The sequence below is a fragment of the Cylas formicarius genome, unplaced genomic scaffold (assembly GCF_029955315.1).
Source record: "Cylas formicarius isolate icCylForm1 unplaced genomic scaffold, icCylForm1.1 PGA_scaffold_3__17_contigs__length_32017465, whole genome shotgun sequence".
Lineage (NCBI taxonomy): Eukaryota > Metazoa > Arthropoda > Insecta > Coleoptera > Brentidae > Cylas > Cylas formicarius.
The window spans coordinates 17,154,193-17,174,198 of record NW_026844326.1 but is presented as its reverse complement, the minus strand read 5'-3'; the positions used below and the strand labels follow the sequence as shown (position 1 = coordinate 17,174,198).

The window sequence follows — 20,006 nt, the reverse complement described above, 5'->3', positions numbered from 1 at the left end:
TCCAGATATTGCAGTTAATTTATGAACTCATATTGCATCTTTGCATACATTCGGTTATTATTCTTTGTTGCCGGTCTTGAAATTGAAACTCTGTCCGGACGTATTGGAAAGTATAATTTGGAACCCCATTTTACAGAACAAAAACGCGATTATAGACACCGCTTGGTATACGTTTCGATCCCACACAAACTTTTATTTATTTATTATAACCGTACGCGTTTAGCCAATATTTTGTCTCGTGTTATTATAGTTGTCCTTTAGACCGCCGGTGCTTTGGCACGTAAATAAGTAACTTTAAAATAGACACTTAGTGTAGCCAATACGTCAGGTCCGTGTGACAACATATCCACAAATTTCCGAACTGCATTTTCTTTCACGTAATTAAAAAATATAAAATTAGACGATACGTGGATTCCTCGAAAAGTTGACTTCGAGATACCTCTCACGACTTCCAAGTTCAATACAATATTCATTCCACAAGTACTAATAACAATTTTTCATGTGATATTATTAATAAACTCTTCAGAAAAGGGTGCGCCACTGCTGGGGATATTGATATTGATATAGAATTGGCCGGATTGCCGAAAATATTTTTTTTTCAGGTTAGCAAACCGAACGCAAAAATCATTTGGTACGAATGTCGGCGGGATATTGCTAACGACTTTGTATTCACATGGTGTACGCAAACAAATTCCAGAGGTAAACTCGTTCAGCAAATATTTGGTTTCATAACGTGAACAGTAGGGAGCGAAACAGTAATGTAGTTCATATCCACTGGGTATTATACACGATAAATGCCGTAACTTTTAATTCTGGGCTTTCGATTGAACAACATTGCTTCAGAAACTTTTCAATGGAAAGACAATAGGTATTTAGTTGCCCTACAGTAGGACAACTAAAGGCTTAGATATCATTTAGCTATCTGCAAATGCTTGATTCACAAGATTATGATTTCGGGGGGACCAACATACTTATACCAGAAATTGGCCAGATTTGAGAACGTCAGTTCTTATCATACCGGCAAAATTAGGCCGTTGATAATCCCGTGTCACACCTCTGCAGCGTACAGGCGGTCATTTTCTTATGTGGCTCCTAGTTTTTACAATAAATTGTCAGAGGACTATCATAACTACGCAATCAAACCTTTTCACCATTTCACCATGTAATGAAATTGTTATATTTTTCATTGCTTTTTTTTCTTTGTAATTTATGGTGAATAAAGACGTTTATAAGAATAATAACAATAATAACAATATTAGGTTGAATCACTGATATTTTTCATTGTTTTCTGATGATTCGCTTTGCCTTTTTAAAACATTAATAACAATAAATTAAGTGAAATGAAACATCCACACATTTCAGACCTCTGCCCAATATCATGGAATCACCAAAGCGGCAAACGACAATCCAGCAGAAGACAGCATAGAAGAAAAACTACTGGAAGGCAGAGGGACGAAAGACGAAGAAAAACAAAGAAGCGTTAAAATTTTGAAGATGACAAATCTTACCAAAACAACTGAAACGTTTAGTTTGGTTTATTGTTCCAAAGTTACGAAAATTTTATCCAGGAAAAACATAAATGAAGTGGTTGCAAGTGACACATTCTTATTGTATGATTTACACGTTATTATCCAATATCTATATCTAACCTTCGACTATAAAGTTTTATCCGAGATATCATCTCGAAACATCTTACTTCCTTCAATCTACATCAATCGATGTCTTTGAAATACTTTTGTACAGATATAACAATTGAGACTATCATCAAATGTTACCTACCAAAAATCATCAACTTATACCCCAGAAGAAAACATATAATTTTCACATTTGGAATTAGAAATAAAAAACGATTACGACAATGGCTGCTACTTTTTTTTCTAATTTCACCTGTAAATAAAAAAAGTCGTCCATAAACGTCTAGTTCGTTTTGAGGTCAGGTTTGTTTATCGTGCCGCGGGAACAACACAAGTTTTTTTTTCATTATTTGTGGCGGCTATCGTTAATCAACCAATTGCACAAATGTATCGATCGCACTGCGTAGTTTACACTTGATTGTTTTCGTCGGCGCCAGACCAAACGCGATCGTGAATCGTGTATTACTTTCGCGCATTTGAAATGAAAACGCGCGTGACAGCGCGGCGTTCCGTCCCAAGGTTACGCAAAAAACACAATGGCTAAACTTTTGACACCGAAGCGCCGGTTAGTGGGCCGATTCCGCAGCCAATTTTGTTACGAAATAACGGCTAATTAGGAAAATACGTGGTTACTTGAAAGATTTGTGTGTTTTAAAATCGAACTAATATTATATAACTGTTACCCTGTACACCACAGACGCATACGTCATTCATTATTGTAATGCACATGTTCGCAATCAGGCAAGAAGTGAGTGGGAGAGGGGTGTTACCTCAATATGAATGGTTGTTACGGTAACCATGCAAGATGTAAAATATTTATTATTATTTCTATTAGGTCTAGGACTTGTTCAATCCAGAGTGTCCTTCCACCTCTTTCTTGGTCGACCACGACATCTCTTTCCCAAAGGGACGTTGTCAACAACCTGCCTCAATCTTTGTCTTTCCCACGATTCTTCTTAGTGCATTCATTTCGCAGACCTCAATCATAACTGATGTTTTTGTGGTGTCAACTCTTCACTCATAATTCAAAATATATGTAACTATGGAGAATCCGTAATAAATTTCTGGCAGTTTCTCAATCTGTGGCAAATTGAAATATTCGCTTGCCGCAAAAATTGAAAAAAAAACAATCGAAAATCGACAAACCCACTGTGGCTTTATATCAAACTTTGAATAAAGCATCCGTCAGTTTATTCAGATGATTCTATAATCTTCAATGTTTCTGGTATTACATTTATAATTATAAAAAGTCTTCGTTTCCTCCTCTGTCCAATTCTGTGACATTATTCTTATGAACCCTCTTCATTATTCCGGTGGGTTCATTTTTTTGGTCTCCATGATCTTAAGTTTTGTGGTCATCTATATTTTCAGATAATTGCCAACGTTAACTGACGTCATCTGGACTATTTCCTATTACTCCATCGCCATCCAAAAACTGGAACTTGTGGTGGAAGGTCAATGCGATACTAAATTCACGGTCACAATTAAAATAAACCCAGCACATAACATTATGATATATACAAGCTGAGTTGCAGTTGAGGCTGTAAACTTAGCATTTCTTCTTTTTCTTAGTTGGGTGCTTATTTCTAACCAAAACTTTCATTGGGTCATAAAAATACGTCGAGATTACGTTAGGTCACTCTTTATTTACATACAACATGAAAGTCAACAGTGCAATCGCTTGGCAGCGTTAACATCTTATACAATGTATCTTGTGGTCTATTTTATTTTTGATATAATGTGCAATTCACCGACATTTGATACAACCACGAATTTGAAGGACTATATTTAAAATATTTTCTAGAATTCAACCATAAGAAAACTTACAAGCACTTTATATATTAATAAGTTTTTCATATAGAAGCTTTTTTAGCAAGAAGAAACACGATTTCTCCAAATTTTCCAGTTTATAGCCGTTGGTCAAATTTTGTCCATATAAAAGATTTAACAATATTTTTTAATCAAAAATACAAAGGCACTTAAAACCGCGATAGTACTACAAGTCATCCGATAATCAGAGCCCTACTGTAAGGCGTATTGCAGTTTTTGTTGTATGCTTCATTCACTGTTTATATAATGGCCGGATGCTCGACAACAATTTAACAAATGATGAATGTAAATTTAGAGACGTGGTCTCTCCGCAATGAAGTCGCCATACCTGCGACTTTAAAACCGAAAGTACGTCAAAAATTGTGCACGTTTTCGATAATTGCACGTATCAAAATTCAATGGAAATTTTCCGATGACGCGTTCTTTTTCCTAATGTTTACGCATTATGAATGAAAATATTTTTATGTTCGCATTAAAACCGGCCAGAACTGGCAAACTTCGTTACCGTGACATTTCCGAATTAAATTTGTGATGGCAATGTGCCTTTACTTTCCAAATTTTTCATGGCTGCTAGGAAAAATGTTTAATGTTTTTGCGATTTTTTTTGCCTCACTGCCCGTTGTTTCACTATCGTTTCAATTTAATGAGGCAAGTTTTAGCATTCGGCATTGGAAAAGTTGCTGGCGATGTTTGTGGGAATCTTTGAAAACTTATCTGATATAAAATTCGTATCTTGGAATTGCCGTTGTTAACTATTTCATCAGCAACTAACCGCAACCTCCGCCTTTAGGCTACTCGAAAGTTTCTAATAAAAAGTTTGAATAACTTTACGTGGAAGTTAATAAAGTTGTAACGGAAACTTTTCCATAAAGGTCGATTCGGTTGGACATTAAATTTAACTTGATGGATGAACAACAAAACGAAATTCTGCGATAATGCGCAGAAAGAAAAACAAGTTTTTACAGCTGAAGCTATTTGCTAATGAGAATTGGCTTAACATGTTAAGTACAATAAACTATTTAGCAAATACTAAGATGTAATTTTAGACTTATTCGATATTTTAAAAGATCAAAACTTCTTTCTTACATTTTCAACAAAGTTTACAAAACAAAAACAGGAAAATTCGTATTTATATTTTATCTCTATCACCTCTGGCTAAAGTTGTACCTAGCCGATTGACCGCGGTCAGAGATTTTGACCTGGTCAAAATCTTTTATGAACTGCGCTCAGGGCTACCTTGCAAGAATCGTACTATCACGTTCATGTAACAAGTACTGACAAGTTGAAGTTTGGTATTTCCACGTGATTGTTGATAATCGTTGAACACGCTTCCATTTACGGAAGATTTGAAGATTTATTCATATTCCGGATATAACGAAAATAATTGAATGAAATGAAATGGTGAGGGGTTACCTGAATTTGTCAGTACTGCAAGCATTAGTATTGTTAGAATAGTATTATGCACTGTTCCAACCGTACCGGTTTGAATTTTTCGTAATTACTCATGCCTTCATTTTTGACCAATTGGCAAGACCAATGACCAACATCACAACAATAACTTGTTCGAGTCACTAGCGATATATGCGAAAAACTATGTACCACTCGGTCCATAAAATCGCTCGGATCGCTAAGAAATGACCTTCCAACTATCCAAACGATATCAAACACTTCTTCGTATTTTCGTGCGGTCTAATAAAGGATACGGTGAAACTCGGGCGCGAATTGATGTAAAAATTCAGGGTGTCTAGACCGATAAATTCTAAACATTTGCGAGTGACCTTTAGCGCGGTGCTCCTTTTTCCCGTACCCAGACGCCTTAATGATATAACAAGTGATAAGGCAAGCGGTACGGTAAACGTTTTAAACAGGTTTCGTGCGAGTGCAATCTCTCTCTCGTCCGCGCGCAGCGTTATTATTAAAAGGTCGAAACTAACCATCGGCGGTGTCTTCCTCTTTTCAATCAAAGTAATCCAAATTTAATCTTGCAGATGTACGCGAAACCAGGCAGTAGGCAAAACACAGAGCGCGCTAACGACACTTTAATCAATTCCCGCGTTTTTCGCCGGTCGAGAAACTAATCGCGTTCCTCCTCCCGGGTGTGCGAAATTTTGTGAGCGTACGACGAAAGTTTTCCCGGATTCGAACGATCTCGTTGCGCCACCGAACGCGCGATACAAACGCAACAAGAAACGCGCCGTTTCTGGCGGACTTGTCTGAATATCGTTTCGAGCGTTGGCCGAATCAACCGACTCACTCACACAAACACACACACACACACATAAAACATAACGTGCGCCGTAGTCAGACGCCGGTTCAGCTGTTTTCTGCGATGACAGTCGAAAGATAGCGATTCTCGATTGTTGTGTGCCGAACGTTACTACGCCGCCGACCGGCTCGAAGGACCGCAATCGCGCCGTTGCCAACTCCGCAATTATTTCGTTCGTTTTAGGGATCGACAGTGTTTAACTACAGTATGTTTCTGTGTTGAGTAAAATGTGTCGCAAAAGCTTGCTAAGAATTAACAACCTTCATCCCTTTTGTGACTTAGTACACACCTAACAATGAATAATGTATTCATAGGTATGGTCTGTTCATAGATATAAGAAAGTGACCAATTGCTTTTGAATGGGATTATCCAAGGGTGGTCATTAACATACAATGCAACAAGATTACCTAAAGTTTCGGAATTTAAATTCAGGTAAAATTGTGGTCTGTAATAGAAAATAATTTTATACCTAGCTGTGTTTAATATTCTTTGGTTTGGTATACTACTTAGTTTAAGGTTATTAGTAATCATTCTTATTTCGTGTGCAATACAGCGTGTGAATCGTGTGCGAATTATGCAAAATATGCGCGAGCCTAGTGTATCTCAGGAGATGCTCCCGCTCAAATGTAAAAAACACTATTCTCTTGAGACTAAGGAAGTTATAAACAATGTTTATTTGACTCTCATTGAACGTGGTGCCAGCAAGCAAGCATCTTTAAAAGACACACATTGACGAAAATTCCAACATCAACTGTATGGAAAATTGTAAATAATCCCATTTCAGCGAGGAAAAAAAAGAAGCGATGCTGACATTTTCTCATGTGTAGATGAAAATGCTCAAGATATAATACGACGTAAAATTTACCAGTTATACGAGGAACAAAGCATGCCTACATTAGATATCTTAATTAGGAGGCCTGAAAAAGATGAAACCGGTGTTAAATGTGGCAGAACTACCTTATGGAAGTGTATTCAACACATGGGTTTTAGATTTAAACAAATTGGAATCTTTCCAGAAAAAAATAGGATTTACACAGAACAACCAAGGCCAATTATTTACTTGGATGAAACCTGGTTCGACACTTATGATACCCCGGAAAAGGGTTGGGTTGACTCAACTGATAAGTGTCAAAAACGCGCCATCAAAAATTCCAAATGGACTTTCTGTGTCTGAGAAAAATATTAAAGATTCTTCTCTGGATTACCATGAATACACCACAGCTGATTTATTTGAAAGTTGGTTTAAAAACAAACTAGTTCCAAACTAAAACCCCTTCCTCATCTGACACAAAAGCAACAATCCAAAACTACATGTATAATAACGACATTTATTTTCACGAAGATTATACCAAAAAGCAATTCATTGAGGTTCTATAAAGCTTGAACCTACAAATAATATAGAACAAATAATAATTACAACAGGCGATGATAGTGATAGTGATACTGATACATTATGTGAATAATTTGAAGTAATTTAAGTAGGTAATAAAAATAATTTGTAATTTTTTTTTAGATTTAGATACATGCATAAATAAATAAATATTGTTTAGTAAGTTTCCTAACAAAACCCCAAATAATTAAATTCTAAGCAAAGTACGGACCGGTTCGGCCATATTTCATTCTTACAGCTTGACCGGGTCTTTCCTTAATTCCTATCAGTTAGTCACTTTCTTACATATATGAACAGACTTTAACGGATAAAGCACGGGATCACAACTACCTGCTACAAAAAGCACTAAATTCATCCCGTATAAAAACTGAAATTCAAGAATACATGTTACAGAATGATATTTATTTTGAATCCAGTTACAGGAAAGGGCAACTTTCGGAGGTGTTAAATTCATTCGCTATTAAAAAACAATATCTATGTGATAGTTTAGCCGAACAGATGGGGCATACGCCCTCCATATCATTGTATATTCAACTTAATAGAACATTTGTAAAAAAGTTATTTGGATAATTGCCGTTATACCTTGAGACTATAAATACTAACTGAAAATCTTAGAACACAATTGCGTTGATCTAATTCCGATAAAGAAGTTAATGATTTGCTACAAGGATCAGTAAAAATTTAATATTGTCGAGTACATGGGGACCATTCTGACTGGAATACAAGAAAAGTGTATCCGAGGTGTGCATATAATATGCATGTTTGCACGATTTTGTTAAGTTGACAAGCCTTGGACAGATAAGTAAAGAAATTTATATTGCTTCGTATATCTTACATTCAACCATGACACCACATGACAAACGTGAAACCATTACCATATGCTTAATATCTTATTTGTTTAAATACTTAGATGTATATTTTAATTTGTGTGGAATCCCGATGAGGTTCAGTATGTGAAGCCTGGAGCCAATATATACGCCGTGTTTACAATTTATTATTATTTAGTGTCATTAATATTATTATTATTTACATCATGAAATATTCCTTCCAATGAGAAATTTGTAATGAAATAATGAATCTGAACCACAGGCTGCTAGGGTTAAATGGTAACTAAATTTTATTTTAATTAAAATTTACCTATGCAGGAACAAATATTAATATTATAAAAAGAAATATTTGCAATACTTTGAAATGAAAGGAAAATAAGAAAATTTCCCTACTTCTCCAAAATAACAGGTATTTCGGGAGGAATTTCCTTAAAATCTAAATATAACCTGACGTATAAACAAAATAATTGATGATATTGGACTTGGAGAAATCATATTCTTTTCATATTTAATTTAATTAAAAATAGTGAAACAAAACAATGGACAAACTAGGCATGCGCTAAAATTAATTCTAAAAGCATCCTTGCTTGAGACTCTTGACCTGTGATAACCCAATACACCCAAACAAGTTACGGACGGTACACACAGCAAGAAATCCTAAGCAGGCACATCCTTCCACCTTCCGTCATGTCCAGTTACAACTGATCTCCCTTGTGGGTGGATTTAGTTAACTCAATAAGAGAAACTCAACCTGAATTGGAGTGTGTTACACAAGCAATAGCCCTCCAGAATAGCTGTATAGCTTGCTCTTAATTAATCGAAGGCTCATTAATATTTCCCAAGACTTTCCGAAACTAGTGGTACAGTGGTATTGCAAACGGATCCATCTGGCAAATATTATGCGATCTGTGGTGTAATATCAAATAATAAACTTTTACGAAAAAATAAATGCTTTTTTAAGAGTTCACTTTTGAAATGGAACAATTAGATAACTAACGATAAGATAGCCTGACCTACTTTTGCAGAATACTGCAAAGCTGTAAATAATAAGCGATAAGTAATCCGCAAAAACTAATTTTTCTTGCCTTTCGTTATTATCCAATTAAAATACAGATTTTTTCTAATAAGCTAATTGCAATGTCATCGTCAGTACGTTAGTATTTTCAGTTTTTTCTATGACGTAAATCTATGACCCATAAATCATAACTGGTTATAGAGACTTTCAACGGCATCAATAATAACCCCGTTTTACACCTTTTGTTAGGAGGAAGCTTGTAAAGATGTTCCACTACACCTCGATTCTAGAGTTAGTAGAAAACTTATAAGCTGTGAGGTAGAGTACGAGGTAGAAGTCGATGGTGGCGCGGTAGTGTGGTATTGTAAATTAAAATCCCTATCCAGATAACGAAAAATGTCAAGTTAAGTAATATTTATAGGCATTCCGCTGGGAATGACCAAATGGGTAAAATGACTTAAAAATCGGAACAGCCGTCGTCAGGACGCGTTATTGAATTAGGACGGGGACGTCTGCGAAATTGAATTACCCTTACATTGAAAATAAATGAGATTTTCTCGGGTATCACAAACAGTATTAGAGTCTAACTTATTTACTTTATTTTTCGTCGAATCGAATGAAAACCTTAATTGAGTTTGGACAGTTGAAACGTCGAAGGGATTTAAAGGTTAACACGCTAGCGTTTTGTTATCGGTGCCTATCTGAAAATTTATCATCACAAAACACAAGAGTTTTATACTCGAGTGTAATTTGAATATTCGGTTACCATACGGTACTTGTAGGCGTTCGAAAGCAACTATACCTGAAGAAATCTACTGCAACGATGGGTGCAAAGACCCCATTAGCTAGCGAAAAACGGTAATTCCGATGACCTTGTGCTATTACCGCAAATTACAGACGGCCATTATGTCTGATGTGAAGACGCATAAAAACGGAACAGAGTAGCAGCCTAGAAGTTCGTGAAAGTAAATTAGTGAGCGAAATCGTCTTTTAATTATTGTTGTATGAGTAATAGCAGCCGTTTCCCAAAGAGAGAAATTGCTTGGATTTTAAGAGCCGTTTGAAATAAAGTACGACGATGTAGGATACCTACTGCAGAAGCGAAGTTCTAAGGCAATTTTTTCATCTATCCCCTCAGACTCATCGTGAATTTTATACAATGGTCAAAATGGAAATTCTTCAGAATTAAAATTGTCAAAATCAATTTTTAATTCATACAATACGTTAGTTTTTAGGAGCTCTTAAATAATTATCTTTTAAAAATACTTGTGGAAACAATTAGCAAACAATTTAGCGATTATAATTGTAACGATTACTAAACAAACGTCACTAATTTATATCAAGTGCGAACAACACTGACGTTTCCTATTGATCGATTTGGGTCGAATTACTGTTCTAACTCTCCTATAATAAGATGTGTTCGGACTTTTAATAATTGTGTATTTCAAAACGGCATACATATAGATATGTTTAATTTAAGCCTTAGATGCCAAGTGAGATTTTGGCGAAACGTCTGCAGGATGGACTCCAGTCGGAGTTCAACAAGCGAACGGATGATATCCCGGAATATAGTATCATCACATTTTTCCATCCGTGAATCAATACGTGAAAAAAAAAAAAAAAAATATATATATATATATATATATATATATATATATATATATATATATATATATATATATATATATATATATATATAGATTGGTTGAGCAATCCATGAGGCGTGTAGTCGGTTGATAAACCAGGCGTCGGGGCCGGCTCGACGAGTGGGCACGCGACGCGGGGGGTCTGAGCTTCACCACTTGGACCAAGAGGAGTAAACCTCAATAAAAATCCTAAATCCTACGGTGGGGGGTCGGGCCTAGGGGATGCATGGCTGAATAGAAGATCAGTCTCTACCGATCCCAACCCCGAGGTACCGGGCGCACCTCGGGGAAAGAAGCCTTACCTCTGCATGCGGGGCTCTGCAGAGGTGGACCGTTATGTTTCCCTAGCTACTCGTGGAACCTTTATGGAACCAAAAATGAAATGCGAAGAAATGAAGAAGGAGGAGGGGCCCCAGGGGGGCTCCAGCAAGCAGGGGCGCCCTTGGGAAGGCCCCCTCCAAGGGCGACCCGAGCAGGATCCCCAGGTCGCCAGCGGGGTGGAGGGCTCGGTACAAACCTCCACACCAAACACCACCTCGATGACACACCGCCCCAGCCATAGGAGTGGGGCGGAAAAAAGGAGGGCGAAGAAGAAGAGACTCGCGGTGACGGTTTCGGAACCGCAGACGGGCTCTCTTCCGGCGCCCAGGAATGCTGCCACGCCGTCAACGGAGGGCTCCATAGGGGGCACACCGGAAACGGCAGGCGGGAAGCAGAAAAGAAAAATGGGCGAGACCACCCAGGTTGGGGCACCTGCCGGGGGTCGGCGGCCGACACGCGGCCCGGCGAAAGCTAGGCCCGGGAAAGGCGGGCCGTCCCGGGGGGGCTCTGAGAGGGGGGCTCGGTCCTAAGCACAAGCGGCGGCGGGGGGGCCTGAACTGGGCCTCAGAGGACAGGAAACTGACCTGTCTTCCGAGGACCTGCTGCGGTTCATAGGGTCTCTTAACCTCCGCATAAGCATGTATATCATGCAAGGGGGGCAATACACCCCTCCCCGGATACGCTCGGATAGGCTGTGGAGGAGCCACATTCTGATCGAGATGATGGATGAAGAAACCAGGGAGTGGGTTCGCAGGGAGCTGATTAACGTCAGGCCCTGGGGGCTCGCAAACCTGGTGGAGGTCGATCCGGAAGGATTGAGACTGAGAAGGGCGGCGTTATGGATTCCGGGCCTGGGGGCGGGTGTCTCGAATGAGGCACTAGTCCGCTGCCTGGCAGCTCAGAATGGCCTAGATTGCGTGCCTGGAGGGTCTGGCAGAGGACGGAGGATGCAAGGGGCACAAGGCGGCGCCGAGGCCGCAGGTGGAGGAGGTGGCCGCGGGGGGCTCACACGAGGAGGGCTCGTCCATGGAGGTTGGCGGGCCTGTCGGAGAGGCGGCGCCCACGGCTTCTGTGGAGGAGACCTCCGGAGGGCCCTCCGAGGAAGCGAGAACCGAGGAGGTATCTCGGATGGAAGTTGACCGGGGAATCTCATCAGGGTCCACCAGTCAGGAAGCGGAAGCGGAGGGAGGTGCTACCTCGGGCTCGGATTCGGGCTGAGGCTAGCATCGTGACCCGCAGGTGGTATTCCCGCAATAACATCTTCACGGGGATATTACAGATTAACCTGGAACACAGCAGGGCTGCAACGGCCCACTTATGCAGGAAAATTTCGGAGGGCGGTACATCTATTGTACTGATCCAAGAGCCCTGGATTGTAAAATCAAGGGTTAGGGGTTTATCTCTGGGAGGATCGATGCTGCATAGTGTCGACTCCTTAGAGGGCGGTCCCAGGGCCTGTATTTTAACCATGGGGCTGGAGGCCTTTTTCCTAAGGGACAAGGCGTCCAGGGACCTGGTTTCAATTCTGGTCAGATCCCCCACTCGGGACGGCGTGAGGGAGATAGTGGTCGCCTCTGCGTACTTTCCAGGCGACCGCAGCTGTCCTCCGCAGGAGATCAGTGACTTGGTCTCCTACTGCGAGGAGGCGAATCTTCCTCTTTTGATTGGCTGTGACAGCAATGCTATGAATAGAAGGGGGGGAGACCTCGTGGAGTTCATGGCCTCTGCAGGGCTGCAGGTGGCCAATAGAGGGGTAGAACCCACGTTTTTCACGACGGGTCGGAGCTCGGTCATAGATTTAACACTTTGTACCAGGGCTCTGCTCCCGGAAATAACTGGGTGGTGTGTCTGTGGGGAAGACTCTATGTCGGACCATAGATACATCACCTTTGGGTTGGAGATGGGTGTTCGGGAACCCGTTAGATTTAGGAACCTCCGGGCAACAAACTGGGAACTCTATAGAGAGGAACTCGCTTGGCGCCTAGGGGGCTTACCAAGGAAACACCGCACAGTGCAGGAGATTGACGAGGCCGCCGACCGAGTCAGCTCCGCTATGATGCGGGCGTTCGAGAATAGTTGCCCTGAGACAGAGGAGCATAGGGCGGGAAGGACTCCTTGGTGGAGCTCTTCCCTGAAGCGTCTCAGGAGGAAAGTGCGGAGGCTGTTCAATACAGCGAGGAGCAGCAGCCAAGGTGAGGACTGGGATCTCTATAGGGAGGTCCGCAGACAGTACAAAAAAGAACTACGGGCATCACAGAGGGGGGCCTGGAGGGGCTACTCCGACGGAGTAATGAATACCCCGGACGCGGCTAGGCTCCTTAGGGTACTCAGAAGTGACGCTGCGGGAAGACTGGGGGTGGTCCGCAGGACCGGCGGTGGCTACACAGCGGGACCAGCGGACACACTACAACAGTTGCTGAACACGCACTTCCCAAGGTCCGCTGATCCGGACACAGGGGGGAATATTGAAGCCGGGGGTCGTCTTGGATGCCAGGGTAGTGTTCATTCCCAAGGTAGGGAAGAGTGACTACACGGACCCGAAGTCGTACCGGCCTGTTTGCCTCACCGGCTTCATTATGAAGACTCTGGAGAGACTGGCGGACCGGTATCTGAGGGACTGGGTGGAGCTGGAGGCCCCTTTAGAGCCAGCTCAGCATGCGTACCGAAGTGGCGGGTCTGTGGGCTCAGCTCTTCACCATCTGACTTCCAGGTTGGAGGAGGGTATGGGCTCGGGACGGCTGTCGGTGTGCGTGTTCGCTGACATCGAAGGGGCTTTCAATAACACGGCCCTGTACTCGATCTGCAGGGCGGTGGAGAGTACTGGAGTGGGGACGGCCATTGTAAGGTGGATCCGCTCCATGCTAACGACAGGAGGGTCGAGGCAAGACTGGGTGGGGAGCAGGTCTCCATCGGTTCATCACGGGGTTGCCCACAGGGCGGGGTCTTGTCCCCGTTCCTGTGGTGCCTAGTGGTGAACGAGATATTGCATATTCTGAGGGAAGAACCCGGGGTTTATGCTCAGGCATATGCAGACGACCTTGTGATAATGACGCAGGGGACGGACGTGAGGAGGATGCAGGGGCTCCTGAACAGGGCATTGGCAAGATTCTCACAATGGTGCCTGGACAGCAAGTTGGCTGTCAATCCTGGCAAGGTGGAGATGGTCATCTTCACTAGGAAAAGGAAGATGGAGTGCAACCTCAACATTTCGATGGATGGGGTGCCTCTTTCTGCAAGCGGAAGTGTCAAGTACTTGGGCGTATGGTTGGACTCTAAGTTGACCTTCCAGGAACATATAAGATCAAGGACCAGGTCGGTCTTTGGAGCTCTGTGGGCGTGCCGGAGAGCGGTAGGGGGCACTTGGGGCCTGGGGCCGAAGATCATGCAGTGGATCTACGGTACCATGGTGGTGCCTATGCTCACGCATGGGGCAGTGGCATGGTGGCCGGGGACCAAAAGAGCGGAAGCAAGGTTAGTTCTTGACAGACTGCAGAGATTGGCTTGCCTCTGCATAACGGGCGCCATAAAACGGCGCCCACGAGGGCCCTGGAGGCTCTGGTGGGGCTGCCCTCTCTGGCGGATTGGGTGCAGATGAGGCGGCCAGGACAGCTGTGAGGCTGGCGAGCTGCGGGCTCTGGAGGAAGGGAACCTTCAATCGGGGTCCGTACGACATTTTAGAGGGCTGACGCGGGGATCGCGGGGTCATGGGCATGCCGAGTGACGTCATGATCCCCGAGATGACCTTCTTTGATAAATTGACCTCTCTCTTTCCATCAAGGGAAGATTGGAGAGAGGGCAAAGTCGGCTCCTGGGATGGACTTGTCTGGTACACGGACGGGTCCAGAATGGGAGATCTGGCCGGAGCTGGAGCGTACTGAGAGACAACGGGATCAAGCTTGTCGGTCCCTCTGGGTCAGTACTGCACTGTGTTTCAGGCGGAAATTTTCGCTTTATTGATGGCGGCCAGAGAGGTGCTTCGGCTCAACTACGGAAGCAGGAGAGTCTTCTTCTGCTAGGATAGTAGGGCTGCACTCATGGCGCTGAAGTCAGTGCGTACGCGCTTCTTGTTGATAAAGGAGTGCAAAGGGGTACTGAGGAGGGTGGTTGAGGAGAGAAAGGTCACGTTGGTCTGGATCCCGGGTCACACCGGTATCCGGGGCAATGAGGCAGCGGACGCCTTAGCCAGGGAGGGCTCCCCGCATAGGCATATAGGGCCAGAGCCCCGCTTATGATGGATGGGCCCGCCCTTCCTCGGACCAGGGAGCTGCTTAGACTGACCAGAAGGGAGTGTAGAGCACTAACAGGGGCCTACACAGGACATTGCAGGCTTAGGAGGCATCTTAGCTTGCTAGGCATTGGAGACGACCCGGAGTGTAGGTGGTGCATGGAAGGGGAGGAGACCCCGTATCATCTGCTCACCGAGTGCCCTGCCTTGACATGGGCAAGATTGAGAGTCTTCGGAACGACCCTGAGCGATCCGGACTCAGTGCACGGTATTGGGCTAAAGGAGTTGCTGACCTTCTACAGGAGGGGCGGCATTCTGGACGCCCTCTAAAGCGGCCTGGGGGCACAACGGGCCCATCTGGTGGCCTAAGTGCTTGGACGCCCGCGAGGGCGCCCCCCTTTAATACCAATACCAATACCTATATATATATATATATATATATATATATATATATATATATATATATATATATATATATATATATATATATATATATATATATATATATATATATATATATATATATATATATATATATATATATATATATATATATATATATATATATATATATATATATATATATATATATATATTTGTTTAGCTAGTAGTTAACATTTATTTACCTCTGCTTTCATTGCAGAGATAAGAATTTTATTGCCAGATTTTGTTAAGTAGTATAAGAAAGTATGTATCATATTGTATGATGACTTGACAGAAAATTTACCGAAAAGCTGAAAGCCACGCAGTCGTCAAAGTCCTAAACTGAACTAAAATGAGCGGGATCGAGAGGATTAAGATACTGTAAACTGTATAATGAGAAGATATAAAGACAATTCAAAACAAATATGTATTAAATAAAATACAAAAATATTATAAATATGTTACATATAAAAATTATTCCTTTGAATTGAACTTAACACTTTCCAGGTGCAGACATTTTGACATTTAATTAAATAGAAAATTGTTATTAAGCCAAATAAAATCCGTCGTGTATAAGGATTTGCATGAAATTTTCACTAAATTATATTGGAAACTTATCACTAGATATTCCTGTATCCTGATTTTTTTCACTACAAACTATAGTAACTTTAATAATTAGTAGCTTTATTAGCAGCTTCTTCCGACTACCTTCGTGTTTAAAAAATCGCTAAAATTGCTGAAAACTATATTTTCATTCGATAACACAACTTTTGCAGAATCATCATCATATTTACTTTTACTATATTTTAGCTGCTTAAGTTACAGTTCGCCAGTGCTATACAGAGAGTGTAAAATATCCCAGTCTTTTAAATGGAATCCTCATGCTTCTAACGCTCCTAACATCAAATAGTTTCTTCCAATAAAGACAAATACAAAGTAGGAGGGTAGAATAATTTCATATTATTATGTAAGTGCCGTAAACGAGCGAGGCGAGTGCTTAATAAACGAGCTACTTACCAAGTTTTCCGAACGCATTGGAAACAATACTTTTTCTACGTCCGTTAGTTTCTGGGTACATTTTTGCGGAATACATTCACTGACATAATCGCCAAATTTGACAAACTTTAAAATTCAAGCCGTGCGGTAAAATCACCGAAAACATCCGATTGCTTCCAAACCCGTTCGAAGTGACTCGGATCCGTGGGAAACGAAACTGATAAAATTGGGCATTTTAGAGAAGGGAGTAGCAAAAATTATTTAATTATAATGTATTTTAGTAACTTTAATCACTAAAAAGAATTCTGCACTTAGCGCCCTCTACATATTTTGACAAAATTGATTTCCCAGTAATTTAAAGCACCCCGTATTAAAAACCGGTTCGGTCTGGAACTGGAATGTTAAGGACTACAATATAGCTTTTTCTATTGTTATTTGGTAGAAAGTCATTAACAGTTAAAATTAAATATCAATATATTGTTAAAAAAATTCTCTACTTACTCTAAGTAGTAATAACATATTCCCTTCGTAGACAACTTCGTAATAACTGCTAAAATCGACTACAAACCTGAAACGAAACAGAAAATACGTGAATATTTTACGAGCACAAAACCATAGCAATTTAGTATGGATTTCTTTTTTTCTAACTAATTAGCCTCAACAAATCTTGACAACAGTCACCAATAATTGAAACAACACCGAAAAAAATATTCACGACGAATATTGGGCACAATATGTTGCGCGCGTAAACAAAATATCAATTATGTTGTTGTTGTTTACGTCCAGGATAAGGAGAAATGGCTTAACAAGCTCCGAAATTAGCAACATTCAGAATTAAATTCAATTATTTTGTCTAGACGGTGGCTGCTTTGAGCTAACTAAAATATCGGCCCCTCCCTGCACATAAATTTTTTTTGCGAATAATACCAACAAACTAACTAAAAGTATGGCATTTGAACGAACAAAGTGTAAGAACAAACAGAAAACAGTGAGTGCACGACCGATTGCATTAAAGGTAGCAATTATCTAAAATGTTGTATTATCTCTGTTCCTTTTTTAAAAAAGCTTATCTGTGTGCAATTAAAATGACATGGGAAAACTATAACTACAGAAAATTGCAACTTCGAGATTATACTAAAATGTGCGTCATATGCAATTTCGATCATTTTTGTTTTGTTTGTTGTTAATTTCAAAATCTTGGTTGAACGGGCTAGATTTTCATAATTGTTAATATAATAAATCAAGAAGACAAGCTAGCCATGCAATGTTGGTGGTGGCTTTTTATAGGAACATCACATTTGAGAAGTTTTCTGAAATACAAAAAAAATAGATTGAACAGTTATTGATTGAAATAAATTTATTGGGTGTTACGAACAGGACTTTGAGTTGAAGGATTTGAAACTACAATTTTTGTATAGGTGACTATACAGAGTGTTTTCTGATTGAATATCAACAATTAAGAGGGAGATTTTTGAATCCATTTTAAAAAGAAAACTTCATATAGATATATGTCGTAAACGGGTTAACTTTTGAGACACAGGGTGGTCAAGTTTCCAAAAATAAAATATTTTTTTTTAATATCTGGAAACCACTTTAGATATTTTAATGAAATTTGGCATACATGAAATCAAGAGGCATTATTTAGTGTATAACTTTTTTTTTAAATACACCAGTGACGGGGGTACGGAATTTCACACATCAATTTTGGTCTCTGGTTTCTCGTAAATTAAAATTCCTTAATTTTTTTCAATCCGATTTACGGTTTTCACTTAGAAAAAATAAAAACCTCATCTCTGCATCTCTGCAACTAACCATATCGTTAATATGACAGCATGCAGAGCATTATTATCATAATTTTTTCTGACTTAAGTAATTGTCTATAGTCCAGGAGCCCTGGACTTTTTTTCAAAATGATAAGCAACAAGTTAATTCTTTGGAAAAAATCAAAATAAATAAGAACCAAAAGTTCAGATTTTCACGAAATTATATATTTTGACATGACAATTGTTTCGGATAAAGACACGGTGTTGTCGAAACAATTGTCGTGTCAAAATATATAATTTCGTGAAAATCTGAACTTTTAGTTCTTATTTATTTTGAATCCTTTCTCAGATCAATTTTTAATTCTTTGGAAATCGTTTCATTTCATCAAGACGCCCAACCTTTTCTTCTACGAAAATTGTGTTATCAGGTAGGTAACTATACACGCAGGTATATTGGTATCGGTATTGGTATTAAAGGGGGGCGCCCTCGCGGGCGTCCAAGCACTTAGGCCACCAGATGGGCCCGTTGTGCCGCGTTGTACACGCAGGTATAAAATCATGTCAATTTAGTTACCATACCAAAATGATCAGCAACAGTTTAGTTTTTAGCTAAATCTATAGATATTGAAATATATAATTTGAAATTAAATTTGACCTACAAACAAATAGGTTTGGTATAGGGTGGCCACCCCCTCAAAGTTGTATCTATTATTTGTTTATAAAAAGTGATGAGCAACATGCTAAATTTTTTACTGTAGCTTGCTAATAATTTTTATAAACAAATGATCACATTGTCCTACAAATAAACTGGTAGGATTTTTCAGTCCTACACTTTAAAGTTGTCGTACAAAACTATTTTTAAAAACCATCCGCCTAGATTTTTGTGAGTGGGTTCGTTTTAATAAGACGCCCAGCTACTATTTTGCGAAAAGTTGCAAAACAGGTAGCTGAAAGAATGAACAGGTATCAAACCATGTCAAATTGATTATTATGTAAAAGTGATCAGCAACAGCTTATTTTTTAACTAAGTTTTGAGATATATGATAAATAATCTAAAATAACATTTGTCCTATAAATAAACTGGTAGGTTTTTTCAGCCCTACACTGGAAAATTTCGAAAATTACCCCTAACTTAAACGTGGTTACATGTACATACACATACTTATGTGTATACATACACATACTTATATCAAATCGGCGGTATATATTTGCATCAACGCGCATGCGCGTAACATAGCAACGTAGTATCCAGCACACGCATACAACATACATTGTGCATTAAAAAGTTTTGTTTACTTGACTTGTCAACACGTGTTAATTAATTTTCTTTTATAACATTTAATTGTGAAAGTGATCATGCAGTGTTTTCTTTGAAATATACTCCGTGATAAACCTAATTTTCGTGAAAAAAGAGAGACGATAAAAAAATTTACTAAAGACATTTATCTCGCGTGTAAAAAGTATCTAAACGCTCGAAAGCATCATAACCACAAATATAAAGATGCTGAATTGCCTGACCATTGGGATGACGATGTAATAGGCTACCACTCTCGTTGTTATAAGGAGTTCAGAGTAAAAGCTAAATATTTATGTTATAAAAGGTAAGTTTATACTTTATTTTTTAAGAAAATGTAAAATGAAAATGTTGAATTTTTTTTGTTTTGTCGTTT

The 20,006-nt window shown here is 40.1% G+C and overlaps 1 protein-coding gene across 15 annotated transcripts in view; it reads right to left on the bottom strand.

Moving 5' to 3' along the window:
* Nucleotides 1–20,006, bottom strand: part of LOC132700025 (dual 3',5'-cyclic-AMP and -GMP phosphodiesterase 11) — a 227,588-nt gene that overhangs the window by 93,122 nt on the left and 114,460 nt on the right. For 2 of the 15 annotated variants that reach the window (XM_060667093.1, XM_060667095.1), the window contains exon 1: nucleotides 5,399–5,775. The exons of 12 other annotated variants lie outside the window; for them this stretch is intronic. The gene's annotated coding sequence lies outside the window, so the exon portion shown is untranslated. Of the gene's footprint in view, nucleotides 1–5,398; nucleotides 5,777–20,006 lie in introns of those variants that run through there. One more of the 15 variants, XM_060667089.1, reaches the window with a different exon arrangement.